The 19,631-nt window shown below is 35.4% G+C and overlaps 1 non-coding gene across 1 annotated transcript; it reads right to left on the bottom strand.

Annotated features, from left to right (window-relative positions):
* Positions 1 to 19,301: 19,301 nt before the first annotated feature.
* On the bottom strand, positions 19,302 to 19,408 carry LOC123323445. Its single transcript, XR_006539390.1, has one exon. It is a non-coding gene; the product is annotated as a U6 spliceosomal RNA (small nuclear RNA).
* Between the last annotated feature and the right edge of the window lie 223 nt (positions 19,409 to 19,631).

The following is a 19,631-nucleotide window of genomic DNA, read 5'->3' on the forward strand; positions in this document are numbered from 1 at the left end:
CTCGAATTTGTGTTTTCATTTTCTTTGCATAAATACATATAGCTTGCTTTCTCTAATTAATCTTGAGTATGACTGCCAGAATTGTGTTTACTCATTCACTCATTAATTAGAATGTTATTATTGAGCAGCTAGTATGTGCTGGGTATTATTCCAGAAGCAGAGGCTCCTCTGGTGAAGTAAAGGGAGACATATTCTCTGCCTCATAAAGTCCAGTTGGAAAGATGGATGCTAATTTTTTCAAATCATATCAACAAATGTACAGTTTTGAAGGTGACAAGGGAAACATTCAACAGGGAGTGATAATCAACCTAAAATCTGGAGGATGAGTAGGGTTTACTCAGGAAATTTGGGGAAGGAATATTTTTCCAAGTAGAGGGAATAGCATACACAATGCTCAGTGGTATGAGTGCAGTTGGCACAGCTTGCTTGCTTTTTTTTTGTGACTTAAGCATTGACTTGACAAGGAGCTTGCTAAGAGTTTTGTGGATGATGTCATGAGGGGCCAGTCCATGTAGGCTTTTATAGTCAATTCTAAGGATTTTTCTGTTTATCTCAAAATCAATGGAAATCCTTTGAAATATTTTCCTTCAACCCAACTTTCATTATATTTGTGATTCAGCATAGGCTCCCTAAATCTTTCTAGGTAACATCTATATTTATACTTTTCAATTATCTCTAATCTGGCTTTACGGACGTATGGAAATAGATGTCTCACTGATCTCCATAAGCCTTTATCTTCATTCAACACCTATTGAGAACCCACTGTGTGGCAGGCACTGTTCTAGGCACTTAAGATAAATCAGTGAACAAAATAAAGATCTCTGCTCTCATGGGGCTTGCATGGTAACCACACTTGAGTCAGTTTGATGTGTATACTGTTCGATAAAAATGCTATAATTACCTGTGCAGTTTGAGAATGTGAAGGCCCCAAAAATGACCTTAAAGGATTCTAGTTATATTAGACAGGAATTTTATTGTGGATAACTAAGTTCTGCTCTAGCTGGCTTATGAAAAGGGAGAAGGATTTATTATAAGAAAAGTGGGGCATCTTCTAGAACCAGGAATGGTCTTTCTCTTCCTCTTGTCTTTGCTACATTGCTTGTCTGCTTGGTTCCTTATCTTGATACAGACTAGCTCTTTTGTGCACAGCTCTTAGGGTTTACAGCTCCTTTATCAAATTCATGGGGGCAGGGGCGGTTCTCATTTTTGGTTCAGGTACCCAAACCTGGGACCAAAAATTGTGGTAAAAGAAGATGGGGTGATACTGTGGAAACATAGCTGCTCTCTCTGTAACCTTGTATACTGGAGAGGGGAGTGAGGGGCAGGAAGAAAGGAAAATTTATGGAAAACAAGAGATTTGGGAAATGGTTCAGCAGGTTACATATGTGTCTCCTGCACTAATATAGCCACTTCTTTAGATGTGAGGAAATAGGGCTAGAGAGGGACAAGAATTCACTAAGATGATCGAGTAGAGCCGAGTGTTCTCTTTTCAGTCTTCCTCACTTTGTTCCCCTCTCCTGAAATTCCTTTTATAATCTTTGCTATGACTTTAAAGGTCTGTCCCTTCAACATTTTGGGATCTTCTTTCTAGTCACTGAAGTTTTGCAAGCCTTAACTTTTGCATTATACAATTTTGCACACTTACAGAGTCATGTTACATAGATTTATTTTCTAGATCTTTTGTTGACCATTCTCTTTGGTTACACTTACTTTCACAGCTTGAACCTTCTCCACTTCTGTATAATCTTGTAACATGTTACAATCTGCAAGAATAAGACTGACTTTTATAGTCTATATTCATTGGTTGCATTGTAGGTTGACTGATTCTAAATGATACCCACTGGTGTACCTTAATTTTACTAGTAACGTGTACATAATATTACAAAACACATAGTTTCAGTGAATTTGTGTGGACAGCACAACTATTGTTGGAGTCAGATACTTTTGGTTCCAGTCTCTTGACTATGTGATCTTGTGCAAGTTACTTACCTCTCTATCATCACTTATTTCAAAGGATTATTTGCAGAGACTGAGAAAATACCTTCATGTATTCCTACCTTCAACAAATACGTTAAGTGCCAACTATGCACCAGGTACTCTCTAAGTCCCAGGGATGAGGAAATAAATAAAAACAGGCAAAAGTTCCTGACTAAATATTCCTTGCATGTAACTTGGTCCATAATACAATCTCAACAAGCAAAGCTTTCTTATTCCCCTCTAGAAAGATTGTCTGTAGCTACATCATCTTATTCCTTAATATTTTTAAAGAATGGAGCCTTTACCAACCTGAGAGTCTTGTCCTTTTTCTGATGTTGATCACATTTTCTTTGTATTTCATGTATATAAAGTAAACACATTCATAGGATATCATCTAGGTGTCCTACATCTTCCCACTTATTTCTGCATTTATTTTCTTAAAATTAACTTTGATCACATAAATGGTGTATCTTTGTTGAGGAAATTTTAAAATGTAAAGGAATTCAAAGAAGAAAATAAAAAATTATCTATTGTTTCACTATGAAGACCTACTACTCTATTGAGATGCTACTCCTGGTATTTGGTGTATTTTTTCATCATCTTTTGAATTGCATTCATATTGGGCTCCATATTACCACTACTTTGTCTCTGCTATGCCTGTGTTTTAAAATGCCAGTAACATTTCTTACATATTTAGGTTTTGGTAATGCAGGCATGATTGACTCTATGTCTGCACAAACACATTCTCAATACATTGACCTGTCTCTGACTTCCTGATAATCAACAGCTTGTTGTATTTATATTATGTTTAGTATTTGAGATTTGAACAGATATTGATAATTTGATTAACACACACAGAATGAAACACAGATCTTTTTCTTTATAATGGGAAAACGGGAAATGAGTTTATGAAATGCAAGTTTAGCTTATTGACTATTTAGTAATTAATGTAAATTGAACCAAAATACTGGGTAATTTCAAATAAAAAATGGCATGCTTGATTGTATGTGAGTATAGCATATAAGCTTATCCAATTCCAAACAAGTCTCATTTTGTTAACTCTCTATATTGAGTATAACTTACTTGGTTTATGCCCATCTGGGTACCAGCATCTTTTAACTATTTATTTCCCAAATTGTCAAACCTACAGAAAATTAAAGTAAATAATATTACTATAAAGAACTCTCACGAATCCATTAACCAGTTTCAACAATTACCAACATTTTACCTTATATCTCCTAGTCTCCCCACCTTTTGGGGGGAGAGTATTTTAGATTCTAGGCATCACATCATTTAACTTACAAATACTTCTGTATGGGTTGCTAACTTCTAAAGACTTTTTTGGCATACCCATTATGTCATTATCACATCTAACAAAATAATGCTTAAAATCGTGTAATATTCAGTTCATGTTTAGATAGCCATAATTGTCTCATAATGTCTCTTTACAGTTGGTTTGCATTTGATTGTCTTGTCTCATTTATTCTGAAATAGCCCCCAAATACCTCTTCATCATGCAATTAATTTATTAGAGAAAATAGGTCCTTTGTCCTGTAGAATGGCGCACATCCTGGTTTTGGCTGTTATTTTGTGGTATGTTTATCTTGTATTTTCTGCAAACTATGAGTTAGATCTGGAGGCATGATTAGATTCAGGTTAAATTGTATTTTATATTAGTGCTTCATATGTGGTTTTGTGTACTTTCTCTTGCAAGAAATCATGAGACAATTAAGAGCTGGATGTCTTATTTTTAGTGATATCAAGATTCATCTATGCCTTCAGGTATATCAGCCTGATCTCTCCAAAGTAAAGTTTCCATCAATATTTCATCTGATGGTTTTAACAACAATGATGATAATGGCTTTGCTCCATTATGTTATTCAGGGTTGCAAAAGTGTTTTTCCTAATACCATCCTTCATTCTGCCTTTATTAGCTAGAATCCAGTTGTAAAAGATAAATGTGTTTTTTCAACTATTTGGATACCCTGAGAATGCATGAGAAAGGTAAGGTAAATGTTAACTTCTTTCCCTCTATCGATTTGTATAGTAATGAGTTGTCTACAGTCTCCAATGGTGTCCAATGAGTTATTAATTAGTATTATGAACTCAAAGATGTTTATGTATTTGATGTTTATCAATATAATACACTTATTATCTTTCTTGATAATCAAGTTGTCCCATCATGGATCAGTAGAAACCCATTAGAGTTGGCTTCTGTGGGAAACAGAGTCTTAACTCTAATAATCTACCTGATCTGAAAAATTTAGGTATCAATATTTAATTACACTCATGGAGGAATTGCATTCATGGAGGCTTTTTGACTCAGGAGTTCCGTGAAGATTACAACAGTATCAGTTGAGAATATAGAGGGAGTTCTAATTCTCATTCCCTGGTTCTTCCTCAGTAAGGAATTGCTGTAAACCTTCATCAGTATGACTAAGGGAAGGGTTATGATTTCATAAGGGCCCTACCTAGTCTGTGTGTCCTGTTGCTCCTGTCCTACTCATATTTAGTAATGAGGGTTTCCAGGGATATTATTGCTAAGTCTATATTTTTATTTATGTACTGGCTAGGAATAGAACTCTTATAATTTGAGTTTTTATCAATTATATAAAAGGCTTAGTTCCATCTCTGGAGGTATACTGCTGTAGCTCTGTATTTCAAATCAGAATATTAAGTAAACCATATTTGTACTTTTTTGGTAGCTCCACTACTTTCTATGTGACCAGACTTTTTTTGAATTTTTGCAATTGGAGGCAATTTTTTATCTTTTTGGTGAGAAAATGTCTTCTACTATGAGCTTGATGTAAAGACAGGTTTTCCATGGGTTTGCTGGCAGCACAATTCAACAGCTTTCTGCCATCAATTATCTATCATTAATTTAATCCACTTATGATTCATAAATGCATAGATTGCAAGTTCACATAGTGTTATACCTACATTTATTTAGGCCATCTATGTATATATGATTTCACTGTAAAATTCACTTACTTCATCTGGAAATCCATTTCTAATAAATTTTTTTTAACCCGAAAATGGTCAAGACCAGGAGTCAAAAAACTAGAGCCCATGGGCCAAATCCAGCTACTATGTGGTTATGTTAAAAAAAAAAAAGTTGTATTGGAACACAGTCATATTCATCGCTTTACATATTATCTATGGCTGCTTTGATGCTGCAAGGGCAAAGTCAAGTATTTGTGACAGAGAATATATGGCCTGCAATGCTGAGAATATTTACTGTCTGGACATTTGTAGAGAAAGTTTTCTAACCCTTGCTCAAGACTAATGAAATTTACTCTGTGTGTATTCATAACAACACTTTTCTCAGGAAGCTGCTATGGAAATATCACTAAAAAAGGAAAAGGGAAGTTATTTTCCTCAAGTACAATCCTTGCAGTGTTGGTTAGGAAGAAAAGAGACTTTTTTGTCTGTTTTGTTTATTGCTCTATCCCCATTTCATAGTAGTAGATCAATAAATATTGGTTGAGTGGTGAATACATGGATGGATTAGAGTTTAATGTCTTCAGTAATTAACCAAACACAAAAAATCTAATTAGATTCCTATTTCTATAGCTGTAGTGATTGTATGACTCTCATAGAAGACTGCAAAACTGATTACAAACTAAGCAGCCTAACATATATTAATAATATTTTGTACATAACTCTTTCAGATATCACTTATTAAATACTAATTTACTTATAATGAAGAACAGTTGAGGTTAGGTATCCATTTTCCTTATTTGTGTTTCTGGTGAAAAGTTGCTTTTCTGAAACATTACTTGCATCTCTAATAATGAAGAAAAATATCTGAGTCTATTTTTTGTAACCCATTTTGTGAATTTTAAAGGAGAATTTATGAATTGATTCCCACTTTTTCTGCTTGATAGACATTACAGTTAATACGGTTGGTGGTTGTTTTGAGATCTGTGAGATTTATATATATATATAAAGAATCTCATGCAAGCACAAAGAGCAATTGGTTTTTTGGCTCTGACAGTTCAGAAGATTAAGACCAATTCAAGGATCTGAATCCTAGAACTTGGGTAGCTTAGTTCAAAGTAGCAATTCTGAATTTTCCTTAGGAGCTTTCCTACAAAGTTAGTTATCAGAATAGCTTCATTTCCTGTGAAGTTGTGGTTTTTTTTTTTTTTTTAGCTCCACAATGAAAAATTTTTGGAAACACTGTTTCACATATTTTGTCCAGTTTACCTTTGTTTTAATGTAGTCATTCTGCACTTCCTGTAAGAATTCATCAGTTTATTTTCAGTCAAATCTGAGACATATATTCAGTGCTTGCCTGATGAAACCTGGATTTAATTTATGGGTCAGTTCACCATCTTGAGCCAAAAGAGCCTATGGTAGATCTTCACATGAATGTGTCTTCAATGTTTACAGTATGTTTAACTCAGCTATTTCTTCAAGTTGTCAAATAAGGATTTCTCACAAATCATCACAAGTAAGTCTGTCTGGCAGCTGTATTCACTACACAGTATCCACCTTGATCTTGCTTTCTTGTTCTATTCTCTACTTTTTTTATTTATATATTTTTAAAGATTTTATTTATTTGAGAGCAAGAGAGAGCACAGAGGGAGAATGAGAGGGAGAAGCAGACTACCCATTGAGCAGAGAGCCCAATGCGGGGCTCAATCCCAGGACCCTAGAATCATGACCTGAGCTGAAGGCAGATGCTTAACAGACTGACCTACCCAGATGCCGCTGTTTCCTACTTTTTTAATCCACTACTTGAAAAGCCTCCTAGAGAAATTCACTGATGACACTACCTTCCATGGATATGTCTATGTCCATGTCAAGCATTGTCATCTCAGGAGACTCCCACAGAATGAAATCCACAAGATGCCCATGTATTGTTGGGTTCTATGCTGGGTACTCTGTGGAGGGAGATCAATTCTGAGATACATTTTTTATTTTAATTCCAGTATAGTTGACATACAGTGTTATATTAGTTTCAGGTGTATGATACAGTGATTCAACACTTCTGTATATTACTCAGTGCTCATTATGATAGGTATACTCTTTAATCCCCATCACCTGTTTCACTCATCCCCCCACCCATCTCCCCTCTGGTAACCATCAGTTTGTTCTCTAGAGTTAAGAGTCTATATCTTGGTTTATTTCTCTTTTTTTTCCTTTGCTCATTTGTTTTATTTCTTTTTTGAAGTTTTTATTTAAATTACAGTTAGTGAACATACAGTGTAATATTAGTTTCTGATATACAATATAGTGAGTGAACACTTCCATACATCATCCAGTGCTCATCACAAGTGCCCTACTTAATCCCCATCACCTATTTCAGCCATACCCCCCACTTCCCCTCTGGTAACCATCAGTTTTGTTCTCTATACTTAAGAGTCTGTTTCTTGGTTTGCCTCTCTCTGTCCCCACCCCCTTTGCTCATTTTTTTGTTTCTTAAATTCCACATATGAATGAAATCATATGGTATTTTCTTTCTCTGACTGACTTATTTTGCTTAGCATTATACTCTCTAGCTCCATCTGTGTCATTGCAAATGGCAAGAGTTCATTCTCTTTGATGGCTGAGTAATATTCCATTGTATATATACACCATCTCTTCTTCATCCATTCATCTGTTGATGGATACTTGGGCTGTTTCCATATTTTGGCTATTTTAGATAATGCTGCTATAAACATCAGGGTACATGTATCCCTTTGAATCAGTATTTTTGTATCCTTTGGGTAAGTACTTAGTAATACAATTGCTAGATTGTAGGGTAGTTCTTTTTTATTTTTTTAAGATTTTATTTATTTGGCAGAAGGAGAGAGAGAGAAAGAGTGAGCACAAGCAGTGGGGAGTGGCAGGCAGAGGGAGAGGGAGAAGCAGGCTCCCCGCTGAGGAGGGAGCCCAACTCCGGGCTCAATCCCAGGATCCCGGGATCATGACCTGAGCCAAAGGCAGATGAGCCATCCAGGTGCCCCTAAGTTGATATGCATCTTTTCCATTTATTTTTTACAAATATTTTGAGGCACCCAGGTGGCTCAGTCAGTTAAGTGTCTGACTCTTGGTTTCGGCTCAGGTCATGATCTTGAGGTTGTGAGATCAAGCCCCAAGTTGGGCTTCATCCTGAGCGCAGAGTCTGCTTCAGGTTTTCTCCCTCCTCTTCAGCTCCTCCCCACACTCGCTCATGCTCTCTCTTTAAAATAAATATTTAAAATATATATATTTTTACCACATATGTAAAGTGTTTATAAATAATACAAAGTATTGTTTCATATTTTTTTAAATGCACAAAAATGTCATACATTACATATTACTTTGTGCATTTTTAAAAGGATTTACCCAGGTTAAAGTATAGATAGATAGATGATATATAGATAGATAAATAGATATAGATCTACTTCATTCTTTTTAACTGTAATCAACTGTGAATAATATTTATGTCAGTCTCCTTGTAGAAGATTTAAAACCATTAGGTGTTGATTGCTGAAATTAATATGTAAATTTAATGCAATTATTATTAGGATCCCAACAGATTTATTTTGGGAAATTTATGGAATGATCTTAAACTTATATGATTATATATGCTCTAAAATTGCCAATAAAAATACAGAGGTGAAAATAATTTCCTTAATACATACAAGAACATAATATAGAGTATAATTAAATAGGTTTTGGTAAAGAAATAGAAAAAACATATCACTAGAACATACTAAGAGTACAGAGATATATGTTAGTATATATGAGATTTTAATATATGACAGTTGTAGGTAGTTCAATTCTGTCAGAAAAGAATTGTTTAACAGTCCTGGTACAATTGGCAATCCATCTGGAAGATAAAGATAGTGGGTTTTCATCTTATACCCTCAAATAAATTCCAGTTACATATGTAATTAATCCATAAAATCTTGTAAGAAAATAAATGAAGTTAAATGTATAATTTGGGATTCATGAAAACTTCTTAACTAAGACTAGAAACCCAAAGGCTATGAAACAAAAGATAAACATATTTGACAATACAATTAGAAATTTTGGTTGCAGAAACGCCACAAACAAAATTCATAGACAAATGATAGATAAACAAATAAGGGGTGCCTAGGTGGCTCAGTCGGTTAAGTGTCTGACTCTTGATTTCGGCTCAGATCATGATCTTGGGGTCCTGAGATTGAGCCCCATATCAGGCTCCACACTGAGCAGAGAGTCTGCTTAAGGATTCTCTCTCTCCCTCTCCCCCGACTCACTCTTTCTGTCTCTCAAATAAATCTCTAGAAAAATAAATAAAACACTATAATATACAGAGATCTCTTACAAAGTGATATGGAAAAGATAATATGAAAGGAAAATGGGTAAAAAAAAATGATTGATACTTCATAAGAGAGCAAATCCAATGGCCAACACATACATGAAGAGATGATCAAATTTTACTTGTAGTTAGGAAATCCAAATTAAAGTAACAATTAAATACCATTTTGTATCCATTAAGTGGATAATATTAGAAAGATTACCCTTTGATAGTAGAGATGTGAAACATTACAAATATTTTATTTTTTAAATTTTATTTATTTGAGAGAGAGAGCACAAGTGGGGTGAGGGGCAGAGCGAGAAGCAGACTCCTTGCTAAGCAGGGAACCTGATGCAGGGCTCAATCACGGGACTCCGGGACCATGACCTGAGATGAAGGCAGACACCCAACCTACTGAGCCACCCAGGCACCCCGTTCTGGTGATTTATATTTATACTTGCATTTATATTTGCTTTTATATATATTTACATTTATATTATTTATATGTCTCCTTTTACTCAATCTCACTAGTATATAAGGGCGTAAGTAATAGGGTGTTCCTTTTTAGTATTGGTCACAAAACCCCTGAAAACAAAGTAAATGACCATTAATAGAAGAATGATCAAATAAAATATAATACATCCATATGATGGGATAGTTTATAGTCAGTAAAAACACTGAAATAAAGCTATTCTGGTTATACCTCCTCACATAAATCTCTCATCAGACTTTCTCCCTCTTCTACCATTTACAAAGCAAAAACATGTAAATGGAGATAAACTGGTGTGTGTGTGTTGCGAGGCAGGAGGAGATGTTCTATGGTAGCAGCAACTAAACAACAATCTGGACTGAGGCTGTGAAATCTCACCTGTTGGAGCCAAAATGGATATTGTCTATTCAAGTGTGGTCCCTTGGAGGTGGTTGTATCCAAGGAGTTTCAAATTATTAGGCATAACTGTGGGAATCCCATCAGATATTGTTAGCAGCTATCACACAGGAATCAAGAATCTGGTCCTCAAGGAAAAAGTGTTCAGGGTTTCTGTAACCCATAGGGAATTGGACTGTCAGAAAATAAGGTAGGAATAGAGACCAGATTAGCTAGGTAAGGTTAAGTACAAGTTACCTCTAGGTGTATCCAGAATTGTTGAGGGTTCTCTCTGGGCATATTAGATGATGGCATATAATGGTGAAACAGATTTCAAATGCTGCCTGTTACTTGGGTGTAGGTTTCTGATGTTTCCCATATGGACAGATTGATTTCAGGAGAGCCTCAGTTGAGAATGTCTGGGGAAGGCACCTAAGACAATCAGATTAAAATAATATGAGGGTAGGTTGAGGTTGAGCAAGGCAGAGAAGAAAATTAACTAGATACAAAGAAGTAGCATGAATTGATGACCTACTTCTTCAGTACTAGTGAACAGCTTCCAACAGCAGGCCTTGACTCTTTGCATTTAAAGCATATTTGTATTTGGGTTTTGAATTTTGGGGAAACATTGTATGCATTTTCACTTTAGCATGTTTGTGTTCAACTTCCTTTACAGTATATGGTTAACAAGGCTTCTGGACTAGTCAATATTACCATACAGTTTTTTAGGCAGAAAATTCTTAGAGCAAGTTAATTTCATGTTGGAAAGCTAGTACAATTTTATAAATTAATAACCAACCAATTCACAAGGTTATTATGGTTTTCTCATTACCCTAAGGAACCTAAGTATACTGTACGTGTAAATTATGTACTTCAAATCTTGGACAGACTGTCACATAAAAAGTATATAATTAATTTATGAGAAAATTTCGACAGTAATCAAATAACAAGGCACAAAAATTAAAATAGTAGTTGCATTACCCTTTTCATCTCTTACGCTTTTTCTCTCTACTTCTTTTACACCGTGCCTGCTTTTGTCTGGCTGCTAACAAAAATGGGCACTTGTAACATACAAAAAACCAGGTTCTAGGAATATAATGTTGCTCAAGGGAACTTATGTGCTGCTGACTTTATATTTCTGATACCTAAATTTTCTTTTTTTTTTTTAGATTTTATTTATTCATTTGAGATACAGAGATAGAGAGAGAGAGAAAGAGAGAGCATGAGCAGGGAGAGAGGCAGAGGGAGAGGGAGAAGCAGGCTCCCTGCTGAGCCAGGAGCCTGATATGGGGCTCGATCCCAAGGCCCTGGGATCATGACCTGAGCCGAAGGCAGATGCTTAACCATCTGAGCCACCCAGGTGCCCCCCTAAGTTTTCTTGATGTTGGCCTGGCACAGAAATACTTTGGAAAAGGGAAACACATGAGAGATAGGAAGTTGGATTATTTCAACTTTTGAGGTAGTACTCAAGCACTTACACATTTCCAAAGGAGATTAGTTACAGATGCTGAAGAAGGAAATGCATCTTTACACATGCTTTTGCACTGGAGCCCTCTGACTGAGATCTATAGGATTAAGAAATTTGGAAGTGCAAACATTTTTAACTTTAATTTCTTTGAACTTTTAATTTGAGGAGATTTCATTTTTGTTCTTTAATTTCTCTTTGGGAAAGAAATAATTGAGGGGGGTTCAGAGTATTCAAATTTGGGGCATCCTTTATGTTGTAATGATTTGGGCTAATTGCATAATCTCTGGTGAGTTATATTAAACAATGCAGGTAGGCATAATTTGAAATGGAAAATAGAATAAAGATAAAATATTCTGCCTAGGGTACAATGTAGCCTTGAAGTTAATTTTATTAATGTCTTATTCTGACCCATTTTGTAGTCCTTCTGAGGACAAAGATTTGAACTGTCTTCACAGCTGGTCCCAGAAAGATACATAATAAAGAAGTAGTTGATACTAGCTAGAGATGCAGGAGTAGGGCTACCTCATCAGGGTTGGAGCAGTACTGCCCTGATATATACTAGGCATATGGCCACACCATATGCCTCATTACTAAGTTCAATGGGTTAAGACAGTGGTTTTCATCCGTAGCTGCACATTAGAATTATCTGGGGAATGTTTAAAATGCTTAAACTTTATGCTAGAGCAATTAAATCAGAATCTCCAGGGTTGGGGTCTAGTATTATTAAAAAGCCCCTGGGTATTTCCAGTATGCATTTGTCTTGGGTTGAGTTACCCAGGAAACACACTCTGTGACAGAGATTTGCATATGAGGAAGTTTATTGGTAAGTACTCTCAGCAACAATTACATGTAAGACAAGTAAAGAAGGATTAGGCAGATGAAGTTGAACTTTAGGGGCTATAACAAAGGTCTCTGCCATAGTCAATGCCACAGGGAGGTCTGGATCTGGGATGGCCCTCCATATTTGTCTCAGATTGAGGCACAGTATCTGAACACCTTTATACCCTTACATCTACCCAACTTTGGATTTGGGTTCGCTTCAGGGAATGAGTATAACCTTGGGAATGAAAGTTCCTTCCCAATGAAAGGAATTACCAGGAGATACTCAGCTCTAAGCTGTCAGCAGCCAACACTACACATATAATCAGATTCCAGAGCCTAGCACTTCCCAGAAGATGAAATAGTGGAGTTAACCTTTCTGGCCCCATTCTAAAAACCCATAGCCCAGGCCTCCCCAGCTGAGTAAAAGATATGTGTCTGACTGTGAAGACAGGGAGGTCTGGTCCCAATAACCAGTGGGACTATGTTAATCAGTAATGGAGTCACAGGGGAAAAGTCAAGCATTGTGGGCATGTCTGTCCCTCCTTCTCTCTTACCTTAAATATGGATGTCCTTAAAAAGTATGTACTTTGCTTCCTATCTACCATGTGATAATACAAGCCTACTGTAGGAGTTGGTCCATACCCCGCAACCACTCTCCATCTTTTGTGCATGCATATGACTGGTTATGTAAGTTCATATCAGGAAGAGGACATTCTGCACTACATATTTAACTGCATTGGAGTTGCTATATTGTGACTCCAACCATATATTAATTCTTCTAATATTTCCCAATTTTTTATAAGCTGGAGAGGTAGAGAAAAGAAACTAGTCTTCCCCAAATTGTTTCCTCAAAAAGTTTAAGTAAATAAAACATACAGAAACAGACAGAAAGAATTAAATTTTTAATGAATGAATAATCAAGACAATTTGAGATAGAGTAAGGATAAAGTAAGGAAAACTTCTGCGAAGTATAATGATGAAGAAATAAAACAAAAAATATATAGAAATTAGTTTTTTTAAAGATTTTATTTATATATTTATTTCAGACAGAGAGCACTCAAGAGAGAGCACGATCAGGGGGAGGGGTAGAGGAAAAAGCAGACTCCCTGCTGAGCAGGGAGCCTGATGACTTGGGGCTCGATCCCAGGACCCTGGGATCATTACCTCAGCCTGAGGCAGACACTTAACTGACTGCGCCACCCAGGCGCCCCTAGAAATTAGTTTTTATGGCATAATCACAGAAATGGAAATGGAAAGGGGGAGGGAGAGAATGCTATGTTCATTTATATGCTTACAAATTATAAAATCTAACTGGAGTGAATAATTTTCTAAGAATATGTAAGTGATTAAAAATTCTCAAAAGGTAGAAAATACTGATACATCAATAACTATGGAAGAAAGTTTAAAGACATTTTTAAAAAACCCTGAAACCAGAAAGTTCTAGAATAGACAGTTTTGAGGGTGATTCATTTGTGCTTTGCTCTCTAATTTACTTGAAATCATAGAAAAGTACTTAAAATTTCTCAATTTGTTTTCAAATTATAATACAAGCTTGATATTAAATCCTTTTAAAATAAGCACAAAAAACTAAAGACCACTTTTAAAGATTTTATTTATTCATAAGAGAGAGCGAGAGTACACACACAGGGGGAGGAGCAGAGGGAGAGGGAGGAGCAGACTTCCCCCTGAATGCAGAACCCAACATGGGGCTCTATCTAAGAACCCTGAGATCATGACCTGAGCCAAAACCAAGGGTCGGATGCTCAACCAACTGAGCCACCCAGGTGCCCCTACTACAGACCACTTTTAAAGTAGAATCCTAAATAGAACACGAGAAAATACAAATTTATTATTAATAAGATTGAAAATATGTGATTCTTAAAAAGCCAGCATCATACTGAAACCATAGAGGTATTTACATTAACATCAGGATCAATATAACGATATCTTCTATCAGTTCTAATATTTAGTGTTATTCAATAGATTTTAGTCATTGAAGAAAGATGGAATATGGAAGAATAGAAAAAGAAGAGATGAATTGAGAGATCATATAACTAGTGAAGCTAAGATAACCAATTAAAATTATAATACTATAGAAATCAGTAGAAATGATGAAAGCTCAGTAAAGTCATGTCATATACCGAAATAGACACATATCTATCACAGGGATATATCTATATCTGTTTGGGATATATGTATATATTAGAGATAATGCATACAAAGATACAGATTATATTTCTATAAATATAGGCACACATAAATACACATCCATCCATCTATCCATTCTTCTATTCCTTTGGATGCAACTTAGTTCTGTGGTCACGCTTAACTGCTTAACTGGGAATATGTAATCTAACTGTGGGCTTAAAAAAGGGGAAGGTGGATTTTAATGGACAGCTAACAGCTTAAACACATGTGATTATATAATATATATATATATATATGAGAGATAGGCAATTCTATGTGGGCCATAATCTTTTAGAACATGTAAGAAAATCTTATTCACAGTAATTACAAAAACATTAGAAATGAACTTAATAAAAGCATGCATTTATTTCTCTAAAAAAGCATATAAGTGGATATAAACAGCTTATTACTCTGAAGAAATGAATAAAGCAAATGTATTAATTATCCCCAATTTAATTCATTGGTTTAGTAACAGTCCAGTTGAAAATCCCTTGTATTTCTCTTAACTTGACAAAATTATTCTAAAATCTATTTGGAAAAAAAAGATATTTATAGAAAAGGAAAGTAATAAAGTGGCACTCAGTCTACGAGATATTAAGGAACACAGTATAGTTTACAGTATTCAAAATGTTGTAAAAGAAAATGTGATATTGGTACAAGAATTGACAGGGTCATCAAACAGAACATACAGACAAGCAACTAATATATGATATCTCAAATTTATCTGCATTTGTCTAGTCCTTATCTGGCTATATATCTGTACTGGTTAGGCCCTTAAGATGTGCTAATTAGTTACTCTATTCATCAATTTATATGTGATATTACAGTTGGTTACGGTGTAGTAGCAAATGGACCCAGGCATATAATAGCTCAAAAGATAGTTTGTATCTTGTATATATAATAGTCTTAAGTAGAGCTTCCAGTTTACTGGTTCCTCTAGTCTGTATAAGTCATTTAGTGGTCCAGGCTGACAGAGGTTCTGCCTTTTTCAAAATATGACATAAATGGCTTCCAAGGTTCCCATGACTACCACCAACACACATTAGCCAGAGGCAGAAGGAGCATGGTGGAGGTTTAGGTGGGCCACATGTGGAAGTTTCATGTATCGCTTCCACACCTGTTACTCTGGAAACAACTTAGTCTCATGGCCATGCCTAAGTGGACGAGCAGCTGGGAAAAAGTAACCTAACCGTGGGCTTAAAGAATGAGAGGGTGGATTTTGTTGGAAAGCTTGTAGCTTCTGCTATACATGTTATCTCCCTTTTATTCTACATATAACATTACAATCCAGGACTATTATTATTCCCATTTTATATGCAAGGAATTAAGACACAAAGAATTTAGGGATCATGTCCACAGTCACATGACTATTAAATGCTTGCCCTAGTAATCCAATCCAGTTTACCAACTCCAGAGTCTATGTACATTGCCATTACCACTACTACAACTGCTACTGTAACTACCAGCACCCCCACTATTGCTACACACACACACACACACACACACACACACACAGGTACACATGTGTGCATAAATTAAGTTTATGAGAAATTATTAAAAATCATAAAGAATTAAGGCCTATTCAGTAATTAATTAAATGAACTATTTGAAAACATATAGATAATTCTTGTACTTCATAACAAAATCAGGTAGATCAAATAATTTAATGTAGAAAATCAAATCATTTAAAACTAAAAGGACAGAGGAGCCTGGCTGGCTCAGTCAGTGAAACATGTGACTCTTGATCTCAGGATTTTAAGTTCGAGCCCCATGTTGGGTTGTAGAGATTACTTAAAAATAAAATCTTTAAAAATAAATAAATAAATAAATAAAAGGATATATTAGTGACTCTTGATCAGCTCTCTGGAATTTTATTTTTTATTTTTTATTTATATTTTTTAAAGTTTTTTTTATTCCAGTTCACATACAGTGTAATATTAGTTTCAGATGTACAATATAGTGATTCAACACTTTGATACATCACCCGGTGCTCATCACAAGTGCCCTCCTTAATCCCCATCACCTATTTAACCCATCTCCCCACCTCCCCTCTGGTAACCATCAGATTGTTCTCTATAATTAAAAGTCTGTTTCTTGCTTTGACTCTCTCTGTCTCTCTCATCTTTTGCCTTTGCTTATTTTGTTTCTTAAATTCCACATATGAGTGAAATCATATGGTATTTTCCTTTCTCTGATTGACTTATTTCACTTAGCATAACACTCTCTATCTCCAGCCATGTTGTTGCAAATGGCAAGATCTCATTCTTTTTTATGGCTGAATAATATTCCGCTGTGTGTGTGTGTGTGTGTGTGTGTGTGTGTGTGTGTGTGTGTGTGTACCAGATCTTCTTTATCCATTCATTGATCATTGAACACTTGGGCTACTTCCATGCCTTGGCTATTGTAAATAATGCTGCAATAAACATAGGGGTGCATATATCTTTACAAATTAGTGTTTTCTTATTCTTTGGGTAAATACCCACTAATGCAGTTGCTAGATGGTAAGGTTGTTCTATTTTTAACTTTTTGAGGAACTTCCATACTGTTTTCCAGAGTGGCTATACCAGTTTGCATTCCCACTAACAGTGCACAAGTGTTCCTTTCTCTTTTCTTTGTTTTTTTTTTTTTTAATAATTTTTTAAGTAGGCTCCATGCCCAATGTGGGGCTTGAACCCAGGACCATGAGATCAAGAGTCACGTGCTCTACCGACTAAGCCAGCCAGGTACCCCAGGTGTTCTTCTTTCTCCACATCCTTGCCAACACCTGTTGTTCCTTGTGTTGTTGGTTTTAGCCATTCTGACAGGTGTGAGGTGATACCCATTGTAGTTTTGATTTGCATTTCCCTTCTTTGGAGAAATGTCTGTTCATGTCTTCTGCCCAATTTTTAATTGGGTTATTTGGTTTTTTGGGTGTTGAGTTTTGTAAGTTCTTTACATATTTTGGATACTAACCTTTTATCAGATATGTCATTTGCAAATATCTTCTCCCATTCAGTAAGTTGCCTTTTAATTTTGTTGATTGTTTCCTTTGCTTTGCAGAAGATTTTTATCTTAGTGAGGCCCCAATAGTTTATTTTTGCTTTTGTTTCCCTTGCCTCAGGAGATAGATCTAGAGAAAAGTTGCTACGGCTAATGTCAAAGAAGTTACTACCTGTCTTCCCTTCTAGGATTTTTATGGTTTTAGATCTCACATTTAGGTCTTTAATCCTTTTTGAATTTATTTTTTTGTAAGGTGTAAGAAAGTGGTCCAGTTTCATTCTTTGGCATGTAGCTGTCCAGTTTTCCCAGCACCATTTCTTGAAGAGACTTTTCCCATTGGGTATTCTTTCTTGCTTTGTTGGTTAACTGGCCATATAATTGTGGGTTTATTTCTGGCATTTCTATTCTGTTCCATTGATCTGTGAGTCTGTTTTTGTGCCAGTACCATACTCTTCTGATTTCTTTAATCAAAAAATCAGCTTTGTAATATAACTTGAAGTCCAGAATTATGATGACTCCAGCTTTGCTTTTCTTTTTCAAGATTGCTTTGGCTATTTGTGGTCTTTTGTGGTTCCATACACATTTTAGGATTGTTTGTTTTAGTTCTGTGACAAATGCTGTTGGTATTTTGATAGTAATTACATTAAATGTGTAAATTGCTTTAGGTAGTATAGACATGTTAACAATATTATTCTTCCAATCCATGAGCATGGAATGTCTTTCCATTTCTTTGTGTCGTCTTTCTTTCATCAGCATTAATAGTTTTCAGAGTATAGGTCTCGTACCTCTTTGATTAGGTTTATTCCTAGGTATCTTGTTATAGCTGTCTAGAATTTTAAAATGTAATGTGAAGTATAATTTTAAATATATGTAATAAATGGCAAAGGAAAAGTTTGTTCTTTTTGACTTTTAATTAAATTTCAGTTACTTTTTGATGAATTCTGTGGAGGTGTCAAATAGGCAGTTGAATATATGAGTCAGGAGTTCTATAGAAAAGTTAGGGTCTGACAGAAATACAGATTTAGGAGTAAATTTATAAATTTAAATTTATGAGTTATATATATGTATATATAACAAATACCTTTATAAATAAACTGTATTTAGAGGTATGGCACTACATAATTTTACCAAGGATTAATGTGTCAATAGAACAGAGAAGATGGTCTGTAAATATCACTGAATATAAGGAGACCTAACACACTGCTGATGAGAATTCAAAATTTACAGTTTTTCTTTAGAGCTCTTTGACAGTCTGAATCAAAGGGTCCTATAGTCCATATTTATTGGGGCACCTGGGTGGCTCAGTAGGTTAAGCATCTGCCTTCGGCTCAGGTCATGATCTCATGGGTCCTGGGATGGAGCCCCACGTTGGGCTCCCTACTCAGTGGGGAGCCTGCTTCTCCCTCTCCCTCTGCCCCTCTCCTGCTTGTGCTCTTTCTCTCTCAAATAAATAAATAAAATCTTTAAAAAAAGAAAAAATCTCATATTTATTGATGCATTAAATGAAATTCTTTAAATATTCTCAAAAGAAATATACACTGAAACAGTCAAATATTTATATATAAAGGTGTATTTTGTGGCATTATGTATAAAAGAGAAAATAGGAATAATCCTAAAATCCCAGAAACTGGGGGATAGTCATAAAATATGAAATATTTGGCGTCAGTGAAATTTTCTTAAATATAAATTTTAGTTAACATGCAATATAGGTTTTTGGAGCAGAATTTAGTGATTCATCACTTACACACAAAAATATGGAATGCTTCACGAATTTGTATGTCATCCTTGTGCAAGGGCCATGCTAATCTTCTCTGTATCATTCCAGTTTGAGTGTATGTGCTGCCAAAGAGAGCACTGGCCGCAATGAAATTTTAATTAATGTTTCAAAAATATTTAAGGATATGGAAAAATAAAACAGAAAAAACAAAACACAGCTTCAAGGAACTGATCATGTAGTAGGGATACAGGCACATAAATAATTAGTTTAATGATTAAGGGCAGAGCAGAAGTGTCTACAAAATACAGAAGAAACAGGGTGCCTGGGTGGCTCAGTTGGTTAAGTGACTGCCTTCGGCTCA

This window comes from Neomonachus schauinslandi, chromosome X, assembly GCF_002201575.2.
Source record: "Neomonachus schauinslandi chromosome X, ASM220157v2, whole genome shotgun sequence".
Taxonomy (NCBI): Eukaryota; Metazoa; Chordata; class Mammalia; order Carnivora; family Phocidae; genus Neomonachus; species Neomonachus schauinslandi.